Genomic DNA, 23,425 nt, shown 5'->3' with positions numbered 1-23,425 from the left:
GAATGAGTATTAAATGTTGAAGTGCAATGTTTGCCAGATTTTATCGAGGTTTTAAGTGAGGAGTATAGGGAAGTTGGCCAGTGATTCCCGGAGGCTATGACTTGCATAGATGAAAGTCTTGATAGATAACTCTGTTCAAGTAATCCTGATTAATGCAGATAAAGTGTTTAGCCATAGTTTTACACGTAAGATTAGACTGCTTTATCTGACATAAAAAGTCAGAGGAAATTTGTGTAGAGGAGATGTGGGAAAGGATAGGAGAAGTCTGCATTTTTCTCTGATGGGTTAGATAGTATCTGTACAGGACAGGAAAGTGTTGCAGTTGTACATATTATTGAAGCTTGGATAATTTGTCATGACTATTTGTTTTGTGTAAGCTTCAGCTTGGTATTGTAATGTGTAACATAAGTTGAGTAATTTGTGATAAGTGGGTGAATAGGATGAGACAGGAAATCTGCAGGGCTGTCCATTTTGTCATATTATCCACTCATTGTTGCCAGTTTTAAGCATGAAGAGTAAATATTTATAGGGGAAGATAAGTAGAGGGTTAGAGATGGTGTCCACTTTGTCCATATTAACATATGCATATAACTGCTTGTAAGAGCAGCATGGCAAGTCTGCTGAGGGCAATAATGGATACTTTTTTTGCTATGTAGCAAGCACCGTAATAAAGATAAATATATGGAGTGCAGTGCACTGAAAATTGACTATTTTGACAGGGAGTTTGATTTGGGGAGTCAATCCATGCTGTCACTTTGCCTCCTTGTTTGATTGCTTGCTGTATTGCGGTGTTAAGAGCAATGTGCTCCTGTACCTGCATGCAGTGATTCTAAGCCATGGGTAAAAAAGGATTAGGTAACAAGCCGATTGCCCAGTAAAAATAACTAGAATAATAAAAGCATGGCTGTCTGTGTTTTTAATTTCCAGAAGTACGGAAGCTACTTTACTGAAATGTTTTTAAACTTTTGGGGGATTAAGAGCTTTGTGAAGTGGTCTATAGCTCAGTAATCCCCAAGGTGGGGATGAGAGCAATTGGTTGAGGAATGACCAAAGATTTGACCTTGTGGTTTTAAGGGGGATGGATAAATGCTTTCCTGGTGGAGGAGAAACTGTTGGAACCCTTACTTTGTAGTTAATGCTTTGCTTTTTTTTATTTTTATAGTAGTGTTTGTTGTTAGTAGTACATTTCCTTTTGTGTTTTTTCTTTTTTCATTGCAGTTCGTCTTTTAATGATTTATCCAGTTCCTTCAGTTTTTGTTGGACTTTCCTTTCATAAAGAGAGAACCTGTTTTTTTAGCAGGTGCCATGAGATCGTTAACATCCACATGAGCTACAACCAGATTGAAGCTGGTTTAAGATGCTGTTCAAGGACAGCACCTCAGGAGTGTTACACCCCCTTCTCCCTGTGCATCTCGATGGTGCCAATAGAAACCCATGAATCCCAGTACTTGGTTTGGGTGCAAGCCCTATGACCTTTTAATCTTTGCTGTGTTAAAGGCAAGGGTCTACCTGCTAAGATACTAAAACTGATATAACTTCCTCTGTATTCCTACCTTTATATCGGGAAAGCATCTGGACTTATCTGTTACGATTTCAGAATTCTGTTTTGTGATAGTGTGCAAAATGTCACTGAATATTTGAGAAAGTGATCATGACTATGATTTAGAAAGTTTGTCCTGAAGCTTTCTAGTTTCCTTAATGGCACTCGTAATCTGATTCAAGCAGTTAGTCCTGGCTAAAATTATAACCTGCTTAAGCTGTGTGTGTGTGTGTGTGTGTGTGTGTGTGTGTGTGTGTGTGTGTGTGTGTGTGTGTGTGTGTGTGTGTGTGTGCACGCGCTCGCTTCATGATTTACATTTTTCAACACTACAGGCATTTTTTTTATTTTTTGTAGTGAGTCTGTCATCCCTGGGGAGATCTGCATGTGGATAGAATGCCTCATTCCTTCTCTTCTGGCTGTAAGTAAGGACTTCATTATTATTAAAATATATTTGAATAAATGGACAAAGTTTTGCATAATTTGCTAGTAGAATGTGGTACAATTTACTAGGCTGAATGTAGTGTTTATGTAGATGTTCAGTTAAGTTGGCCTTGGAATATGGTTTTAGGAAAATCTTATTTTAATAGGAAAAACATGAAGAGATTTTTAGTTTGTGTTAAATAGTATTCAACCCTTATAGTAAACTTTTTTATTTTTGTATTTTTTTTTTAATTCATGCATATAAGTTAAAAAATTTTGTGATTGAATGATTTTTTTTCTTTAATGATTTCAGTACATTATTTCATAGATCCTTTCCCCCTCCCTCTTCAGGAATGTTCTCATTTCAGAGTTATCCCTGTGCCATTTGTTGTAGCTGCAGTTTTAAAGTTGAATATGGTATCTACAAAAGTTACGTAAATTCTGAATAAAAATGATTTGTTACTTGGGTGGAGATGACTAACCCAAGAGTGGTGACTTCTGTCCCCCTTTTCCTCAGTGGAGAGGACTAACTATATGCGTCTCTCTCTCTTTATTGTGGAAGGGCGTAAACTTGAGTGTTATCAAGTTCTTAAATAATTTCACATGCTGAAATACACAGTGTTGCTGTGTAAAGCATTGTTAAATTAAAAATACATTCACATTTGTTATATTCATTTCAGTTTTTTATATAGTGAGCAGTAAAAAAAGAATTGTGGTGTTCCTCCTGTAGTCATTATAGTATAGAACTGTGTATGGCTGTATTTCATTTTTAGGGATTTGATTGCCCTTAGGTTTTCTCAACTTTCATTTGTTGTTAATAGGATTCCTCAGTTCAGTCATTGTAACTTAATGTATTGCGCACATGTAGAGTTGAGACGTACTGTAGGTATGAGACTTTAGAAATGCTCCAGCATGATTCTTTGTTTCTTGATACATGTAGTTTAACAAGCACTTTCTTAAAGCAAAGGAATTATTGTCACAGGTTTTTCACTTTTAAAGTCCAGTTGTTCTAGAATATTTCCCCTTCATCTTGAGTGTGGATGGAGTGTAGTTTGAAGTAATGTTCCTACATTAAGTGCTATCGAATAATAAAATTAGTTTTTTTTTTTTTAACCAAAACAAGTAAGAAAATTGTGAAACCACATTCAAAATGTCCTTTGAAGTTGTTTCTGTCTGTGTGGAAACCACTTCCTCTCCATCTACACTTCACTCTGTCACTTCTTATAATCCACTCTAGTTGCTACACCTGGGGTAAAGAGATTTTCCCCATGCATTGATTACTACTTGAGAAATCAGGATACCTTTAAAAAGCAAATTTGTCTCTGATGTTTGAATTTTTGCAGGCAGCCTTAGTCTCCATTACTTTGTTTGAATAGTGACTGAGAAGAACCTCAGTTTACTGGACGAACATGGATTGTCCAAGAACAACTGTCTCAAAGTAAGTGTGTGTGTGTAAGTAACAACTCAACTTCCTCATGTAGTCTTGAAATCCTATCCTATGGTTTAAAGTAATGGAGGGGGTAGGAAGATGGGAGTGGATACTAATATCATTGCATGGTTTTGGCCTCCCCACAAGGGAAGAAGAATTCAGTGTGTCGCCATAGCAATACCATTGTGGTAGTTTCCTTAGTTTTGTATTTTTGCTCGTTTCAAAGCTGTATTCTCAAGAATATACATTCTAGCATGAGAACCTCTTAAACCTTTGTGAGTAGCTGCCAACACTTTGCAGGTTGCATCTGAGTAAGAGGTTATGGGGCCTAATGGAAGACGTCTGTTGGTATGTGCAGGACTGCCAGTGCCTTAGATCACATACTCTTCTATATTGAGGAAATGGACAAATGTGGGTTCTGTGGAGAAAAAAACAAACAAACTTTAATTCAAGTCGCACATCTTGTTGCTTGGTGTGATCCTGGCAGAGGGCCTGTATACTGAAGGGAACAGTAATGTGGCATGACTGTTGCATTATGGATTGTGCAAACAAAACTATTCAGAAGCAGCTAAGAAGCATTGGAAACCTGAACCACAAAGCATTATAGAGAATGATGTTTATATCCCGTGTGATCACGCATTACCAAGAGTTGGAAAAACTAGATGCAAGAAAACCCGATATAGTACTCCGTGGAAAAAGAAATAGTACTCCGTGGAAAAAGAAAAAAGTAACATTGATTACTGAAATTATTACAGTGTCTTTTATGTACAGACAAACACAAGTAATAAAATACCAATATTTGCAAACAGAAAAGAAAGCAACGTGGAAGAAAAATATCCTGGCAGTTCCAGCAGTAATAGGAGCAACAAACTTTTTTAAAGAAAAAAAAAAGAAATTAGTGATGCTTAGATATTCTACCAATGCACGTATAACTCTGAATGAATGACAGAAGGGGGCACTTCTGGGCACATTGCAAATATCGAAAAGAGCACTTTTGGGTAACGTCAAGGACCAAGATAATACTAATTTCATTAACTCTAATCATACCCTGACTTGGGAATGGGATCCATTCCTGTCATGATATTATAAACCCAAAATACTTTAACTTAAACCGATAAGAGTGTCAGTGAAGGATGGTGGGATTAGGGGGACGGATGTGTTTTATGCACTGCAAAATGAGGTTAGAAGACTCTCTGATAAAGCCTGAACATGTACAGTGCATTGGCTTTATAAGGCCATTAACCAAATTTAAACGGAACCAGAATTTAACCTTCTGCGCAATAAGTGACCTACTCTTAGCAACCTTCTTATCCTCCAAAGAGAGAGATCATTTGCTGTTTTCATAAGCCATCTGCATTATGTCTGAAACCTTAAGTCATACCAGACAAATTAAGGAAGTAAAAATTAGGTTTAATGCAGTACTTGCTACACACTGAAAGTTGTAGCTCCTCTTGCACTTGTGATATCATATTATGCCTACTTTATTATACATGCCATGAATATGGTTTTATTTAATTTGTTTACTCTCCACATCATCAGGTTTGCCGATGATACCACAGTGATCGGCCTCATCGGAAATGATGAGGGGGCATACAGAGAGGAAGTGAACAAACTCACCAGATGGTGCACAGAGAACCACCTAGTACTAAATGTTGACAAAACAAATCATTGTTGACTTCATGAGGAAGCAATGGTCCCATGCACCCATCACCATCAGTGGTATGGCAGTGGAAAGGGTAAAAAGCACCAAATTCCTATGGGTGCGTATCTCAGAACCTAAGCTGGGCAACAGACACCTCCAGCCTTGTAAACAGAGCCAAACAACATCTTCATTTCCTCCGAACACTACACAGAGCAGTCCTCCCCTCCCACTTCCTCATAACCTTGTACAGGGCCAGGATCGAAAGCATACTGACTAAAAACATCACAGTCTGGTATGGAAACTGCTCGTACACAGATTGCAAGGCACTAGTGAAGGTTGTAAATCAGTCCAGGAAAATCACAGGATCTCAAACCCCAGTCCTTACAGGACCTTTTTTCTTGCAGATGGTATGGCAGGGTTGTGAAACTAGTAAGGGACAAGTGTCATCCTGCACATGTACTGCTCCACCTCCTATCTTCAGGGAAAAACTATACAGAACCATCTGGTGTAGAACATCAAGACTGAGTAGTAGTTTCTTTCCACAAGCGATCAGACTGTTGAACAACTGACCTAACAGTGTCAGCACCCCCTCAGGACTGAGTAGTAGTTTCTTTCCACAAGCGATCAGACTGTTGAACAACTAACCTAACAGTGTCAGCACCCCTTCAGTTCATGAGAACACCATAAGTGCAATATGATTGTCTTTACTCGTAGAATTAAATTATTCTGTTTAAGTTATGCAGTTTGAACTAAATTATTACTTGCACAAGTACGGGAACTATGAATTATGCTATGCTGCTGTCCTATCTTAAAAATGGTGGTGGGTAAGTTGTCTATGTGTGTGAATATTTGTAGTTGTCTATGTGTGTTAATATTTGTATGGTCTAGAATTTCTTCTGTTATGTCCTTCCTGCAGCCTCTTGTGAAAACTGTTTTTCAATGCACATGAGCCTGAAGCGACAACATTTCTTCCACTGATGCATTGTATTTGTTGATCTGAGTGACAGTAAAGTTTACTTTGACTTGACCAGATACCAGATAAGGGACTGGTCTCTTAACCTTTTTTTGGTCATGACCTGGTGGTTTTCCATTGTGATTCATTGTAATCTTACTTGGCAGCCTGTGCTCCATGTATTGTTTTACATGTAGCTTCAAAATGTATGGTTATAATGGTTGCCAGAGAAGTCAGTAGGTCTTGCCATTTAATATCAGCAGTGACCTTTATTACATTTTCTGTGGTTTGATAATCTATACAGTAGTGGTGGAACAGCTCACCTCATTCAAGTGTGCTTTTTGAAGGTGACCCCAGAAGAATATTTTTAAACACCTTTATGAAATTATCACTTGAGATGTAAGCAAACCTATATTAACAGAAAATAAAGATATTAACATTTTTACATTTACACTCTGCATCACATATCTTTTCTTTGTAACTGCTATCAGTCCAGAAGTACATAAATTGCTGAATTTCTGCCTTCCCTTAAACCTCACTCCTGCTCCTCTTGAATGTTGCATTGCATTTATTGTTCCCACAGTTTCCATTTATTTCATTGTAATTTGCTCCTTCCATTTTCTAAACCTCATTCTTCCAGATATTTATCTGTTTTATAATCAACACTTCACATTCCGTTTGTTTACACTTTTATTTCCATTTTCTAGTAATTAGTTTTTGGCAGCTAACAGAGTTAAATTTGATTAAGCATTACAGTTTCCAGGTAATTCAGATCTTGTATCCAAACTCAGAGTAATTATTTCCTTGCTTAACAGCTGTTTGCTAACCCATTATTTCTGACCGTGTACTGTGTAGGGAATTTTTTAAGTCTGCCAACTCACCTCACTCCCAAAACATATGATGTTAAGTTGTCTATCTCGCGTTCATTCTTGCTGGTTGGGTTCGGAGCCAATCCTTGGCTCCGACTCGGCCGTCTTCTAAAGCTGGAGAGCTACATACTGGCTCGAGGCCTCCCCATATCCCATGATGCCTGGTGCTAGAAACCCAGATCTCGTTTGCCGCTTCTGCTGCGAGGTTGCTCTACTGGCTCAGGTCGTATAAAACTTTTATATTGTGACTTTCCTGTCATAAAACTAGTTAGTTTTAGCATAGAAATTCTCGTTTAGATATATCTTTGGTATTACAGTTGTGTTCGTGTCTGATTCCTTGTCTTTTCCCCTCAGAAACTCGTTTTTATTTAGAGAGTTCCCCCTCCACCTTTTCTCTTTCCTCTTAAGTTTTTCCGTTTAAGTTGGAGGATAACCTTACCTCTAAAAGGTTTCCGGTTAAGTTAGAGGATAACCTTTTTTCTCCCCATCTCCCGTTAAAAAAAAAAAAAAAAAGAAAGAATTCCTTTATTACTGTTAGCTATAGTTAATTATTGTTATAGTGTAGTTGGTTCTGGTAACTGTAGTGTATTTTTATTGTGGTTAGTTACCTCTTTGGTGTGTGTGTGTGTGTGTGTGTGTGTGTGTTTTTTTTCCTTGGTTTTTCTTCTTTCAAGATGTCCAAGGATCCTAAGCCATCCGGATTCAAGAAGTGTGACTCATGCTGTCAGAAGATGTCTCTGACAGATGGTCACACTTCTTGTGTTTATTGTCTGGGCACCGTGAACCTGCAGGACTCTTGCTCGATTTGCCATGCATTCAGTCCGAGTCCTGCAGGAGCGCAAAAACAAACTGATCTTGCGGGGTCTGCTTAAACCCAAAGATTCACCAGCGAAGGCTCAGCCCGTGAAATCTTCTAGGCCACCTAAACTTTCAGCTCCCAGTTCGGAGCCGTCGTTGGGTGAAGCCATACCATCCATCTCGGCTCCGGCTGGAACCAATGTTCCTCCCTCCCAGTCGGCTCCGACATGTTCTTCGGAGCCGTCGGAGAGTCAAAAAAGGTCCAGGTCTCTTTCTCTGGAGTCGATAAGTTCAGCTCCGAAGTAGCCTCTATTCCAGTCGGAGCGTAGTCACGCTTATCTCACGCTTCTCGGTCCTCAAGACTTTCGGACCATGACTTGGAAAGAGTGGTCAAGTAGGTTGTTAAAATCGCAGGCCCTAGCCAAAATGTTGTCCAGCCCCCCTCATCAGGCGTCTGCTCCGTCCACAGCTGTAGATATTCCTCCTCCGACTCATTTTATGAGCTCGAGCCGGAGTTCGTTGGGGTTCGAGTCGTGGAACCGTCGGCTCCGATACCTTCTCCTTCGGTTCCGTCGTCTGCTCCGAGCCCTTCCATGGTACCATCCCTGGAGGGATCTGGGCACAGAGACTCCCTCGTCGGCTCCGAGGGGGTGAGTGGCATCGGACCCTTGTCCGACCCCGTTCTCCCCCTCGGTGCTTCGGCTCAGGTGAGCTCTGCTCCCACATCTGCCTCGGAGCCATCCCCCTCGGTGCAGGGAAGGGTTCTGGTTTCTTCAGAACCAGAGCCATCTCTGCGTCCTAGTAGGGACACCTTCGTGGTGATGAGTGTACTGGCCCCAGAGTCAGTCCCACGATTGACCCTATTGGCTCCTCCCCCTAGGGTGTCTGCGTCAGCCTCTGCCCCTCTTCCAGACCCCAAGCGTGGGGATCCAGCGCTCCAGGACACCCCTTTGGGTGTATCCTCCTGTTCTGAAGCCTGCCCTGACCATTCAGAGTTGCCACCTCGCAAGAGGAAATGCAAGAGGAAGCATGTTGACTCCCCTGAGTCTGTCAGGGAGTTAGAGGAGTCGGAAGGGTCCCGAAGATCCCCCTTTGAAGATGTCTCCTTCTCAGACATCCTTGAGATGCTTAGGCAGAGGGGGAACTGGACTGCCCTAAGCCCTTCCTAGGATGAGTCAGTATTCCTGGACGCGTTTGGATCCCGACCTTCCACCTCCTGGGTGTCTCCGCCTTTCGACCTACTGATGTCTGTGGTGGCTTGGAAGGCGTGGACGGCTCCAGGCACAGTGGAACCGACCCCTAGAAGACCTGCCAAATTCATTACTGCATCGCAGGACAAACAGTTCTTGACCAAAGGTGTCCCCGCTGATGCCATGGTGGTAGCGGCGGCCACAAAGAAGTTTCAGCCAACTCCTTCTTTCTGTCCATCCCCCTAACAAGGAGTCCAGGATGATGGACAGATATGGGAAGCGGATGTTCTCTTCAGTAACCTTTTCTATGCGGTCCCTGAATTACCTGTGCCACTTTACCCGTCTTCAGAGGGATCTACTGAAAGAGCTTGGAGATACCCTCCAAGATCCATCAGCTGGGGGGGCCAAGACTAAGGCAGCCTTCCAGCTGGCGACTCTTAATTCAGTGGTAAACTCCTCCATGAGGCTCATTTCATATACAGCCGATGGGGCGAGTAGAGCCGCAGGCACAGGCGTGGCCCTAAGGAGGCACACTTAGATGCGGCTATGTAACTTTGCGGAACCTTTCAGAGCGTCTTTCACCAATCCCTCTTTTGATGGTTCCTCTCTCTTTGGATCACAGGTGAAGGATACCCTTACCAGGTGTGAGCAGGAAGGCAAGACTCTCTCTGCCATAGGAGTCCGTTTTTCCACTCCTTCCAGACCATATCCCAAGGGTCAGAAGAGTGGAAAGATGTGGTTCCAGAAATCCCAGGGAGCCTTGCCGGACACACGTGGTGAGTTTCCCTCCAGGGGCAGAGGAGGGAACAATAACAGACTCCGTCCTCGTGGCAGAGGGGGTCCGCAAAACCAGGTCAGCAGAGAATCTTTCTCTGACCAGCCCTTCCAGCATCCCTGAAGGGTTGCCCGGCTGCTCATCTCTGGAGGCAGTCGGGGGAAGATTATCTCTGTACCCAAGAGCCTGGCAAGACATAACCAAAGACAAATGGGTACAGTCCGTTATATCCGGAGGCTACAGAATTCCTTTTGTTCACACTCCTTTATTGTCGAACAAGTCCCTTCCAGATGTTCCACCCAATCTAAGGGATCAAGCAGTTAAGGAAGTTTCAAAACTGCTAAGAAAAAGGGCCATCCAGCAAGTCCCAGCAGACCAGCAAGGATCCGGAATTTACTCAAGGTTTTTTTTGGTACCAAAAAAAGACAGGGAACTGGAGACCCATTTTGGATCTCAGCAGACTAAACAGGTCTGTACAAAGAACGAAGTTTCGGATGGTCACGCTACAGTCCATTTTACCCTTCCTGGGTCAGGACAATTGGATGTGCTCCATAGATCTTCAGGATGCGTACTACCACATCAAAATGAACAGGCGCTCCAGAAGATTCCTGCGCTTCTGGCTGGGAGCCAGCCATTATCAGTTCAGAGCTCTGCCCTTTGGTCTCACCACAGCCTCCAGGGTGTTCACCAAATGTATGGCAGTAGTTGCCGCTCACCAGAGACGGCAAAGATTCCAGGTGTTTCCCTATCTAGACAACTGGCTCCTCACTGCTACCACCAGGCATCACCTTCTGCAAGCCAGAGACTACACTATCCAGACATGCTCCAGACTAGGTATCACTATAAATTTCGAAAAATCTGCTTTGTCGCCTGTCATCTTTATAGGCGCAAACTTGAATACAAAAGACAGGTCAGCCAGCCTTCCACCAGACAGGGTGTCATTCGGTGGCATGTCCAGGTCTTGTTACAATGCAACAGAATTCAAGCCAGGTTCGTCCTCCAAACCCTGGGTCTCATGGCAGCAGCAATCGCACTCGTCCCTCTGGCACGTTTTCACATGAGGATCCTGCAATGGCTTCTTTTCACCCATTGGTCCTTCCAGCAGCTTCCCATGTCTCGCATGATTATCATCACAGAGACCTGCAAAAAGCACCTTGCGTGGTGGATGGTCTCATCAGTGCCCCTGGGCAGACCATTTGTACTTCCCCCTCCAGTTGCTACGGTGACCACGGATGCCTCCCTGATCGGGTTGGGGGGGGAGGGCATTATCAGGGCAGAACAGTCCAGGGTACCTGGCAACCTCAAGAGTACCATCTGCGCATAAACGTCTTGGAGATGAGGGCCGTGCTTTTAGTGTTGCAAGCTCTTCAGGACTCTCTTCCTACCAGGACAATTGCAATTCAAACAGACAATATGTCAGTCGTGTGGTACGTCAACAAGCAGGGCGGAACCAGGTCCTACCCCCTATGTCGAGAAGCACTCAGACTCTGGCAGTGGGCGATCTCTTCCCAACGGTTTCTGACTGCAATGCATATCACTGTGAAATCCAACGTCCTAGCAGACAGGCTGAGCAGAGCTATTCTCATGCCTCACGAGTGGTCAATGAATCAAGTAGTAGCGGACAAAATCTTCCGCAAATGGGGGCAACCTTGCTGCAACCTCTTTGCCACCCTCTTCAACAGCAAGTGCAGCAACAGCTTCTCTCTCCTACCACATCCAGAGCATTCCTCCAGAGACGCTCTAGTCCACCATTGGTCTCCGGGACTTCTGTACGCATTCCCTCCTTTTCCTCTAATTCCCAAGCTGATGCAGAAAGCTACTGTATTGGGTTGCAGAATGATCCTCCTTGCTCCGTACTGGCCTCGACAAATATGGTTTCCGTTCCTTCATCATCTTATCGAGCAGTCTTGGACTCTGGACCCAGCTCCAGAACTCCTGATCCATCAGTCGGGCAGGCTGCATCATTCCCTACAATCTCTCAAGCTCACGGCTTGGTTGCTCCACTTCTAACCCTAGCCAGGCTTCCTGATATCTCCCAAAGCTACTGTATTGGGTTGCAGAATGATCCTCCTTGCTCCGTACTGGCCTGCGTGAAATCATTTTATCATCGCACAAGTCTTCCACTAGAAAAACTTACGCTAGTAAGTGGAAACGTTTATCTTCCAGGGCAGAGGCTAAGAATATAGACCCCTTTTCAGCCCCTGTTCACCACATCCTGGAATTTCTTGCGGACCTCTTTCATACTGGGTCCGCTTCCGCTACAATTAGAGTGCAGTTAGCCGCAATTTCAAATTTTCACACTTTCAGAAAGTAGTAAAATGTCACATAAGCTTTGTAAGGCCTTCCTCAGAGGAACTACTCTGCTCAGGCCCCCATTTAGAGATCCTTCACCCCCGGGGGATCTGAATTTGATTCTAACCTCTCTAATTTTGTCCCCCTTTCGAACCTGCAGCTTCCTGTTCTTTGAAGTTTTTATCTTGGAAAACACTTTTTCTGGTAGCAATTACTTCAGCGAGAAGAGTTTCCTCTTTTTGTATCCATCCCCCGTACCTAGTGTTCCACAAAGACAGGGTTGCTCTTAGGACTAATCCTTTCTTCCTTCCTTCCTAAGGTCTCTTCTGAGAATAACTTGAACCAGTCCATTGACCTTCCTGTATTTTTTCCCAACCATTCCAACAGGGGAGAATATAAGTTACATCAGTTAGATGTTCACAGGCAACTGCGCTTTTATTTGCATAGGACTAAGGACTTCAGAAAATCGGATCAGCTTTTCCTCTCTTATGTAGAGGGCAAACAAGGCCTGCCAGTATCAAAAGGAACTTTATCTAGGTGGCTGACTTCTATCATAACCTTTATCTATCAGCTGAGGAAGAAAGAATTGCCTGTTAAACCTAAAGGCCACTCCACCAGAGCATTAGCCACTTCTGTTGCTTTTCAAGCTAGGTTGCCCATGGAATCTATTTGTGCAGCGGCCACATGGGCAAATCCTCATACTTTCATCTCGCATTATAAGTTGGATGTGGTTTCCAGGAGCATAGCTGATTTTGGTTCCACTGTTCTGAAGAGTCTGTTCCACTGAGCCACCCAGGATATTAGGTGCTAGGGACGCTGTCCCAACCAGCAAGAATGAAGGCTAGATAGACAACTTAACATGAAGTTATGTACCTACCATAACGTTCTATGTTAGTTGTCTCCTCTCGCCTTCTTTCTCGCGTCCCACCCTCCATCCCCCTATCCTACTAGACCGAGAAGAGTTTCTCTATGGATTTACACTGGCTGAGTCTTCTCTGGCTATCCCACTCTACCTAGTTTTCTGTATAGTTGGGCTTATGTATAATAGGGTAGGATTCCTTCATTATTTTGTCTGTTTTTAGTCTCACCAAATGAGATCTGGGTTTCTAGCGCCAGGCATCATGGGATATGGGGAGGCCTCGAGCCAGTGTGTAGCTCTCGAGCTTTAGAAGATGGCCGAGTCGGAGCCGAGGATCAGCTCCGAACCACACCAGCAAGAAAGAAGGCGAGAGGAGACAACTAACATGGAACGTTATGGTAGAGGTACATAACTTCTTTTTCACACTTACCTCTTTTCTCCCCATCACATCTCATTTTGCTGTCTACCTGAGGAGTAACGAAGTCTGCTTGGGGTGTAAAAATGGGTCTATATTACAAACTCAAAGTTACTGAACTTCGAATACGATATAGTAGACACCATATCATCGAAGTTCAGTAAGATCGAATGAGTAATAAAGAAATGACAGAAATTAAAACTAATTGCTGTAAGCAGGGGGGCAAGCCCCCCCTGCACACCCCCACTACTTAAATATACCAACTCCAAGATCGCACTACAGTGTAGGAAACGGAAAATTTCTGTTTCCGCACTGAAGTGCGATCTCTGAGTTGGTATATTTAAGTAGTGGGGGGTGCAGGGGGGCTTGCCCCCCTGCCTACACTGTTTAGTTTTGTTTTATTTATTTATTTATTTAGAACATGCAATGTTTTAACAGTTAGATCACTAAAGGTCGACCTTTAGTTATTCAAACTGTTAAATATTCAATGTACTAATATAGACCATGTAAAAATATCTATGCAAACACTTCCAAGCAAAGATCCTAAACCTTCTGGATTTTGTTACATACTTGAAAGCCATTCATATGTCCTCTCATTGTTGTCTTGTAAATTACTTTTCCAGTCTCTCTCCCCACTCTTTCTAGCCTGCTGTGATTTTTACACTTCCATTCAAGTTGGTGAAACAGTTTAGAGCATCTGTAGAAGAACAGAAATAAGGCATTCATATACATTTAAGTTATTGCAACATTGGAGGCTGGTTGTAGTAGAGTTGTATTGGTCAGAAAGTATTTTATTTGTATAATACAGGATGGTGTTTTCTGCTGAAGGGAGAGATTTTGGGGAGTAATATTTTTGTAGGGGAAGAGATTGTTGGGGTGCTAGCGTGAATGTAGGGTGGATGGAGTGAGGTAGAGTTTAAAAAAAAAAAAAAAAACGGAGGTCGGTCAGTATGCTGCAGTCATATTATAATAGAAAAAGACTATTTGTGTGTAGGTTAGAATAAAGGATTGTGCTAATATGGTGTAGTTTGAGGGAGGAGAGTGGCTAAGTCCTGGGAGCTTAGCCTGGTGTAGTACAAGACTACAACTAGTTCATTAGTAGGTGATGCCTTCAAGCTAATAGTCTTGTGTGTCTCTCTTATTTCAAGGAGGGGTTTGGTTCCAGGATTTTGCCACCTAGAAATTTGGTAATAACCCTTTTTACTTTCTGTTGCCCAGGTCATTGTGGTAAAACATTTTTTGCTGTGGAGTTATCAAAAAATAGTTGTTCATCAGCATTCTCTCTAAACTCATGTATACTATCCAGATACTCCCTTATTTTCTCTTCCTACTCTGCATTTCTACCTCCTCTTTGTTCTGTGAGGTTCCCCTTATTGCGCAATACCTTAACCTTGGTCAACCCCTCTTTAGTAATGCCTACAATTTCTTAACTCTGTTCCTCTTATCTCTACCCTATTTTTAAACTCTACTTTTAATTTATTCCATTCACTAGCTATAACTTAAGATATTTTTATCATCCGTAGTAACTCCAATTATTTCCGCTACCCATTCTGTAAATTATTCTCTTTTTATCAGGTCAGTGGGGAAGTGCCAGTGTCTGTTTTACTTCATTACACTGTGTTTTCATCTTATTTTATATTGGTACATGATATAAAATAGTTATTCAATCAAGTGCACATGTTCCTGTGAAATACAGTAACTGGGCTAGACTAGGTAGAAATTATACTGTGGGGAATAATATGTAAATTCTGGCAGTTTGTACTACTGAGTTCACGTCTTCCATACCAAATATTTCCATTTTGTTTTTCAGAACGCTACTCTCTTGTTATATTTTCCCTTCAAAGTCCCCCTGATTCAACCTCACTGTTGCAGATCTAGTTTCAGTCCCCACCTACAGTGGATTTAAAAAGTGTAGACACCCCTGTTAAAATGCCAGGTATTTGTGATGTAAACAATTAGACCACAATAAATAATTTCAAAACTTTTCTCACCTTTAATGTGACCTATAACCTGTACAATTCAATTGAAAAGCAAACAAATCTGTTGGGGGGGGGGGGGGATATAAAAAATAAAAAAAAAACATACAGTACACTGGTTGCATAAGTGTGCACACCCCTAAACTAATACTTTGTGGAAGCACCTTTTGATTTAATTACAGCATTCAGTCTTCTTGGGTACACATCTGCCATCAATTAAAGAGACTCTGATTAACCCCAAATAAAGTTAAACTGTCATAGTAGGACTTTCCTGACATTTACTCAGTTGCCTGCTACAGCAAAAGCCATGGTTCGCAGCTTAAAAAAGCATCAAAGGGATCTCGTCGTTGAAAGGTACCAGTCAGGCGAAGGGTATAAGAAATTTCCACAGCATTGGCTATACCATGGAACACAATTAACAGTCATCAAAAAGTGGAGAAAATATGGGATAGCAGTGATGTTACAAAGAACTGGACGTCTCTCCAAAACTGATGAAAAGACTAGACTAAACTGGTCAGGGAGGCTGCCAAGAGACCTACAGCAACACTGAAGGAGCTGCAGGGATTTCTGGCAAGTACTGGTTGTGTACTACATGTGACAACAATCTCCCTTATTCTTCATATGTCTGGACTGTGGGGCAGGGTTGCAAGAAGGAAGCCTTTTCTTACACAGTAAAACATCCGGGCCCATCTAAAATTTACAAAACAATATATCGTCTCCCAAAAGCATGTGAGAAAATGTGTTATGGTCTGAGACCAAGGTTGAACTTTTTGTGCACAATTCCAAAAGGTACGTTTGGCACAAAAACAACAGTTTGCATCACCAAAAGAAAACCATCCCCCATGGTGAAGCATGGTGGTGGCAGTATCATGCTTTGCTTTTCTTCAGCTAGAACTAGGGCTTTAGTCAAGGTGGAGGGAATTATGAACAGTTCCAAATACCAATCACTTTTGGCCCAAAACCTTCAGGTGTCTGCTAGAAAGCTGAAGATGTAGAGGAATTTCACCTTTCAACATGATAATGACCCCAAGCATACGTCTGTATCAACAAAAGAATGGCTTCACCAGAAGAAAATTAAAGTTTTGAAATGGCCCAGCCAGAGCCCAGACCTAAATCCGATAGAAAGTCTGTGGGGTGACTTGAAGGATGTGCACAAGAAATGGTCTCATAATCTGACAGATTTGGAGTGTTTTTGCAAGGAAGAGTGGGCAAATATTGCCAGAGTCAAGATGTGCCATGCTGATAAGACTCCTACCCAAGTAGACTGAATGTTGTAATTAAATCAAAAGGTGCTTCAACAAAGTATTAGTTTAAGGGTGTGCACACTTTTATGCAACCAGCGTATTGTATGTTTTTTATTTTTTATATTTTTCCCCTTAACAGATTTGTTTGTTTTTCAATTGAGTTGTACAGATTATATGTCATATTAAAGGTGGGAAAAGTTTTGAAATGATTTATTGTGGTCTCATTTTTTTATATCACAAAAACCTGGCATTTTAACGGGGGTGTGTACACTTATATCCACTGTGTAAGTGATGCTCCCTGCTGAAAGCTGATTAGTCTCCATAAAAGCAGATGTTCTTCATCTCACATTGCTGCAGTCCTTACATATGGGTAGTCCGCTGTCCTCGGTCAGCCCGAATACCAAAGTATTAGGCTGACGTCGGTCATGGCGCTCAGATCTGACATCAGAGCGTCAGGGTATAAAAGCGCATGACCGACGTCCTATCCTCAGTCTTTTTTGCCGCATGGTCCGATGCAGAAGCAGCATTGCAAGTGCCGTTCGGCGTTCTGAAATTTTCGTATTCTGAGTTTCAGACCGAAACCAAGTTGGGCTAAGTACCCCGTTGGGGAATATATGTACTGAAATCCTTTCTTTGTCAAATTCACGTTCATTTCTTTTCAAATGTGTGTCCTGCAGCATTGCTATTTTCACTCTGCATTTCTTACTATAATTCAGTACTTTTTCCTTTTTGTCTATAACTGTAAGGCCATTTACATTACTGAATAATGTAGACAGTGTTGCCATTATGTTGAAAAGCCATTGCTCCCACCTGTTGTATCTGTCAGTTGCTTAGAATGTGTATTTCCAGCTTTTGTTACATACACACACTGTTTGGCAGCATGCTCTTTTATACCGTTGATGTTCGTGTTTCACTATTGCAGTCATCACTTGTAGGTTATCCCTGCTGGGTAGCCCTTGATCGGCCTGAATACCAGAGTCCAGCTTTCCCCCTGCGCCGGCTGCTGTTGCCTCTGGCTGACATCAGGTCGTCTTTGGTATAAAGGAAAGCAACCGGCACCATTACATCAGTCTTTCTTGCCGTGGAGCCTGAAGCAGAAGCAGTTTGCGTGTGTGCCAGTCGGTCATTGCCAGAGTGGAAGTTGAATCAGAAAATGATTAAAGCTAAGTACCCCATTGGGGACCCTTTTCTTGCACTAACCGATGTCCGAAAAAGTCAATAATTGTCTCTGCTGTGGAAAACAAATACCACACTGAGACTTCATACCTTGTGTGTTATTTGTCTAGGCCCAGCCCACGACATCCCCCATTGTCGGTTCTGCGCACTTTTCAGTTCAAGGACTATTCACCATAGAGCTGATTTTGTAGCCAAGCATTTCCGAAGTAGTTTCTCGCATTATGAAATGGCATCTGTCGGTCAGCAGTCTGCGGATATTCCCAAAAAACGAAAAGATAAAGAAAGGGACAGACCACACAAACTTAAGCCTTCAGGCAATCTGTCCCAGAAGTAAGTCATCAGTTCTCAGGAATTCAGTGAGGCGCATTCACAGCCCCTGATGCCCAACTCGTTTCTTTCACAAGCCTCTACCGAGACCCTTTTGGAGTCTGGTGTATGCCGCCGAGGAGTGCTTCATCAACCGATCCCTCGGTTGGGTCTGGAGACTACGCAGGCACCGGCTTCAGAGGAGGTTCTTTGCACAACTGATTCAAGGCAAAAATCGACATCTTCGCCTCAGACTACTGCATCCCAATGACAAATGGATTTACCAAGGTCTAAAAGCAAGACTATCCCAAAGAAAATTGGTCTCTAGTCACCATCTTACTCGTCCTCCACCGCCTCAGACACAGTTACTGAAAATGGCGGAGGACTTCCTCACTTTCATCATGGGTAGCCATACCACTCCTAAAAGAAAGAGGGCTACTTCCCCTGAAGTTCACACGGAGCCGGATTCTGAAGTTTCAGACTACCTTGATTCAGATGAGGAACAACAACCTCTCCCCTCCTTTGAGGATTCTGATGCAGAAGAATCTATTCCTTCTGCCCCCCCCCCCCCCGAAGATCTGAGAGCATTTCCATTGGGAAGCCCAAGATTATCCTCAGTCTAAGAAAAGACTAAGAGTTTCTAGATCTTTCTCAGCACAGACCCTTGGCCATCCCTCCTATTCTGGATGTGGTGGATGATATTTTTCAATGAATCTAGCCTCACCCCTGACGCCCTACTCCCTGCTCCTAGAAAACCTGACTGGTACTACAGAGTGCCTGATTCACGTAAGTACTTGTTTAAAACCCTTGCAGCAGACCCAGAGGTAATTACACAGTGGCCAAGGCTAGCTCCTCTAAAAACCCAATTCCCTCTTACAAGGACTCAAGCTCTGGACAGATGTGGTTAAAAAAGTGTACACCTCCACAACCTTAGCTAGTGGAGCTCTCAACTGCCAGTTCCATATGCTAAAATATCAACAGCACACCTTGGAACTTATGAAACAAAAAAATTAATCTTTACATGACACACTAACTTCCAGAGAGTTAGATCTTCTGCACTGTACTTCTCAAGTAGCTAAACACTCCCTGCACTGTGGATTTGATGCCCTAGAAGCCTCAAGTAGGGCCGCTGTGGCAGGTTCAGTCATTAGGAGGCACGCATGGCTAAAAGAACAGCCACTGCCTGATCATGTAAAATCAAAACTACTTGATGTCCCCCTGGATAAAAGACCGCTTGTTTGGATCAAAAGCAGAGGTGGTCATCAAAAAGATGGAGGATACAGCTAAATCTATGCAAACAGTAAAGGACTTCCTCCAAGTTCAACCTCCCAGATTCAGCAGAAACTTTGTCTAAGCACTGGTCTTTCCCAGCCCCCAATAGACAGGTTCAAGGGAGGGCTCGCAGGGACAGACCAGTTAGACTACAGAACCAAGGCCAGTGAAGAACTAAGCAGTGGCCTTCCATGACTCCCACAGTAGGGAGTTCTAAGTCCACTCCCTACTCTAAGAATGTGCAAAGACTCCCACTCCCCCTCCCATCAGAGGTAAGGAGGAAGGCTATCACTTTACAAACAAAATTCGTTGTGTGTAACAAAGGGTTACAAATTTACCTTCCAACAAGTTCCAGGTTACCAAAATTTACCTCCAAATCAGTGGGCAGAAGTACTAAAACAAGTGCACATACTCCATGTTCAGGGGGCAGTGGAGCCTGTGCCAGAGGAGCAAGCAGGAAAAGGTTTTTACTCCAGACTGTTCTACTGCCAAGAAAAGAAGGCACTAGGTGACCCATCCTCGACCTGTCCACTCTAAACACTTTCCTTAAGGTCCCAAAATTCAAAATGCTAACTCTTAAAACATTTACCAATGCTGGGAAAAAATGCGTGGCTAGCCCCCCTAGACCTAAAGGATGCCTACCTTCATATACCCATAAGGGAGTCTTGCAGAAAATACCTACACTTCAGAGCAGGTTCACAACACTTTCAGTTCTCTGTGCTACCCTTTGGCTTAACTATGGCTCCCAGGGTCTTCACAAATTGCATGGCCCCAGTGGTTGCCTTCTGCAGACAGCAGAACATCTAGATTTACCCTTATCTGGATGACTGCCTAATCTAGGCAGACAACAAAGAGAAGTTACTACAGGACCTGCTCTTTGTACAAATAATCCTAACCCCTCCAGGGTTCACCATCAACAGGAAAAAAATCAGACCTAAACCCCTCCAGGCAGATGACCACCTTGGCCACACTCCTGGACACAGCCTCCCAGACAGCCTTCCTCTCATCAGAAAAAACAAGGTTTTCTGTCAAATTACTTCTCCCATCTAGCTCTCAGAAAAAAACTCACAGCAAGGAAAATTCTGCAAGCTCTGGATTACATGTCATGTTGCATTCTGATGATTCCCCTGGCCAGGTTGCACATGAGGAAACTCCAGTGCTCCCTAAAGAACCTTTGGTGCCAACACTCTCAATCTATGGAGACCACACTCCCCCTCATTCCATGCATAAGGAACAAGTTTCTTTGGTGGGCAGAGGCATGCACTCAGAACAAGGCCCTTCCCTTCACCTACGTTCCTCAAGGCCAGAATATCACCACAGACTCCTCAGACCTAGCTTGGGGCACTCATTTAGACACGTAGTGCACTCAAGGCTCTTGGGACCTCAGGCACCTTCACTGGCACATAAACCTAAAGGAAATGCTGGCAGTTCGCAAGGCTATCGCATCCTTCCAAGACCACCTAAAACCAGAAGTCGTCCTCATAAAAACCACAGTCATGTGGTACATCAGCAAGCAGGGGGACACACACTCCTACCCTCTCTGCCGGCTAGCAATGAGCCTCTGGCAGATGGCCTCCTTCATGGGCTTATACTTGATTAGCCCAGTACATCCCAGGAGAAAACAATACCCTAGCAGACCTTCTAAGCAGAAACTGCTTAGACCCGCACAAGTGGAAACTCCAAAAGGGGACATTCCTCCAAATCACCCAGGCCTGGGGGACACCAAAGGTGGATCTCTCTGCTTCACAACACAACAATCAGCTGCACAGATTCTGCACCAGGGAGTTCCACCCTCTGGCTTGGAAAGTGGATGCTGTCCCATTTCAGTGGACTAATCTCTTCATTTATGCGTCCCCCCTGGCCTTACTCCCAAGGGTACTGCTCAAAATAAGACCGGAAGGACCAAAAGCCAATCTTGTAGCACCAGATTGGCCCAGGCAACATTGGTACCCCTTACTGTACTGCTCAGCCTGACCAAGGAGCCTTACAGGCCCCTGACTTTTAACTGCAGACCTCCTGACATAAGCCAGAGGGGAGATTCTGCATCCAAACCTGCACACACTCAGACTTTTTGCATGGCTTATCCACTAGGGACGGGATAACCCACAGTTGAGCAAGCAGGTCCTAGACATTATTAAGGAAGCCAGAAGGCCCAGCACCAGGAAATCTTACACAGATAAATGGTAAAGATTCAACTCCTGGTGTCTATCGAAAGGTCACAGCAGCTCCCAGCTGTCCTTCTGTTTATTTTGGAAAGACCTAGCGGCGCTACTTAACAAGAGCCTCTCCTTTTCCTCCATTCTCTCACCCTTTGATTAAGCAATTCCTCAGAGGTGTATCTAACATTAGGCTCCTCCTAGAAGGGTACCCTCTCAAGCCAGGGACCTGAACTATGTCTTGGAAAAGCTGACTTTGCCTCTCTTCGAACTAGCTGCATCAGCAGACCTAAAACACCTTTCCTGAAAGACTGCCTTCCTCTTGGCTATTACTTCAGCTAGGAGGGTGTCAAAACTTCAAGCACTCATGGCAACTGAGCCCTGCATTATCTTCCATGCAGATAGGGTGTCTCTCAGGTCTAAGCCCTCTTTTATGCCAAAGGTAGTATCAAATGTGACCCTAAACCAGGCTATACATCTCCCCACCTTTTTTCCTAATCCTCAGAATAAAGTGGAGAGAATTCGGCACACACTGGATGTGCACAGACCGTTAAGATACTACCTGGACAGAACAAAGCCCATTAGGAAGACTGATCAACTGTTGGTTGGCTTTGTCCCAGGGAAAGAGGGGAACCCTATCTCACTGCATACAATTCTGCTACATCTTTCATGGGAAAGCTCTCTCTAAATATATCAGAACACTAGGGCAGCCTCTACTTCCACTGCCTTCCTTAGATGAGTGCCCACCAGGGACGTCCTGGAAGCTGCCACTTGGACCTCAGTCTACATCTTCACCAAACACTACCACCTGCCTCTTCTCCAGGGCGCGGGCAGGCTTTGCCTCTGCAGTCTTGCAAGGCACGCTAGCTCAATCCTAGAAATTTCATACTTCCATCTTCCCCTTCCTCAGCTTTGGGAATCCTCCCATAAGTGATGACTGCAACAGTGAAACACAAAGAACATAGTACAGTTGTGTACACCTACCATAAATGTAGATATTCGAGGGTATTCACTGTTGCAGTCCTATTTACACTCCTACTTTTCCCCTTAATCTTATCCTTTTGGAGATTAACTGTCATTCAAGGGGCTTCTACAAGTTAGGGCAAGAAAAACTGATGTAATGGTGCCAGCCGCTTTCCTTTATACCACTGATGACCTGACGTCAGTCCAGAGGTGACAGCAGCTGGCACAGGGGAAAAGCTAGACTCTGGTATTCAGGCTGGCCAAGGGATACCCAGCAGGGATAATCCACAAGTGATGACTGCAACAGTGAATACACTCTAACATCTACATTTATGGTAAGTGTACACAACTGTACTTTTCTCATCTTCATTTGACCCTGTGTCACATTTTGTTTTAGTGAAAAACGTCAGACAAGCACACAAAACTATGTACATCTTCAAAAAAAGTTTACCCGCCATATAAATAATTGCTCTAAATTGACAGCTGCACCCACAGGCATTACATAACTTAAAATTTAGTTTACCTTTGCTAACGTGCTTGCTACAGACTGTTTTCCCCATTTACACTGGGATTGGAACAGAAATTAGAACAAGAACAGACTGCAGTCAGATGTGAACGCAGCTAGTATGCTTTAAATGAAAGTACATTTTGCACTGTTTTTATTAACTGCATTATAGTAGTAAGGCTGCTGTCTCTCCCTTACTTCCCATCATTTCAAACTTTATTTTTCACTGAACTGCATGCCATTGTACGTTTTACATTTTGCATTTCCCTCAGCAAGGACTGCTCAGAATTCTCATGATTAATTGGTTACACCTGCAAACAACTTGTCTCCATGTAAAAGTAGTTAGCAATGAATCTTTTCAAATTTCACTTGGAACAGAATGTACAGCTTCCTTTAACTGCAGCCTTCTTGCCTCTCATTGAGCATTTGCTAATGGAAAAAAAAGTTGGTATCTTTGCAGATATAAAGAAATTAGGATTTTCATGGCTTTCATCAGTTTGTTTTAGTTTTCAGTCCTATTTGCTTACAAAAAAAAACACTTTTATAAATTAAGCCATAGCATTAATGTAGTCATTCATCCTTCTAAATGTGAGAAGATATTTTAATTCTAAGTATAATATAGCCAGTACACTTTTACATCCCACCC

At 43.2% G+C, this 23,425-nt stretch overlaps 1 protein-coding gene across 13 annotated transcripts in view; it reads left to right on the top strand.

Annotated features, from left to right (window-relative positions):
* PBRM1 (polybromo 1) overlaps positions 1 to 23,425 on the top strand; it is a 2,726,611-nt gene that overhangs the window by 46,928 nt on the left and 2,656,258 nt on the right. For 11 of the 13 annotated variants that reach the window (XM_044078877.1, XM_044078870.1, XM_044078875.1 and 8 more), the window contains exon 1: positions 1,889 to 1,958. The exons of 1 other annotated variant lie outside the window; for it this stretch is intronic. The gene's annotated coding sequence lies outside the window, so the exon portion shown is untranslated. Of the gene's footprint in view, positions 1 to 1,888; positions 1,963 to 23,425 lie in introns of those variants that run through there. One more of the 13 variants, XM_044078864.1, reaches the window with a different exon arrangement.

The sequence above is a fragment of the Protopterus annectens genome, chromosome 7.part1 (assembly GCF_019279795.1).
Source record: "Protopterus annectens isolate FY-2018-M chromosome 7.part1, PAN1.0, whole genome shotgun sequence".
In the NCBI taxonomy this organism is placed as follows: Eukaryota; Metazoa; Chordata; order Ceratodontiformes; family Protopteridae; genus Protopterus; species Protopterus annectens.
This window is presented reverse-complemented; position numbering and strand designations above follow the sequence as displayed.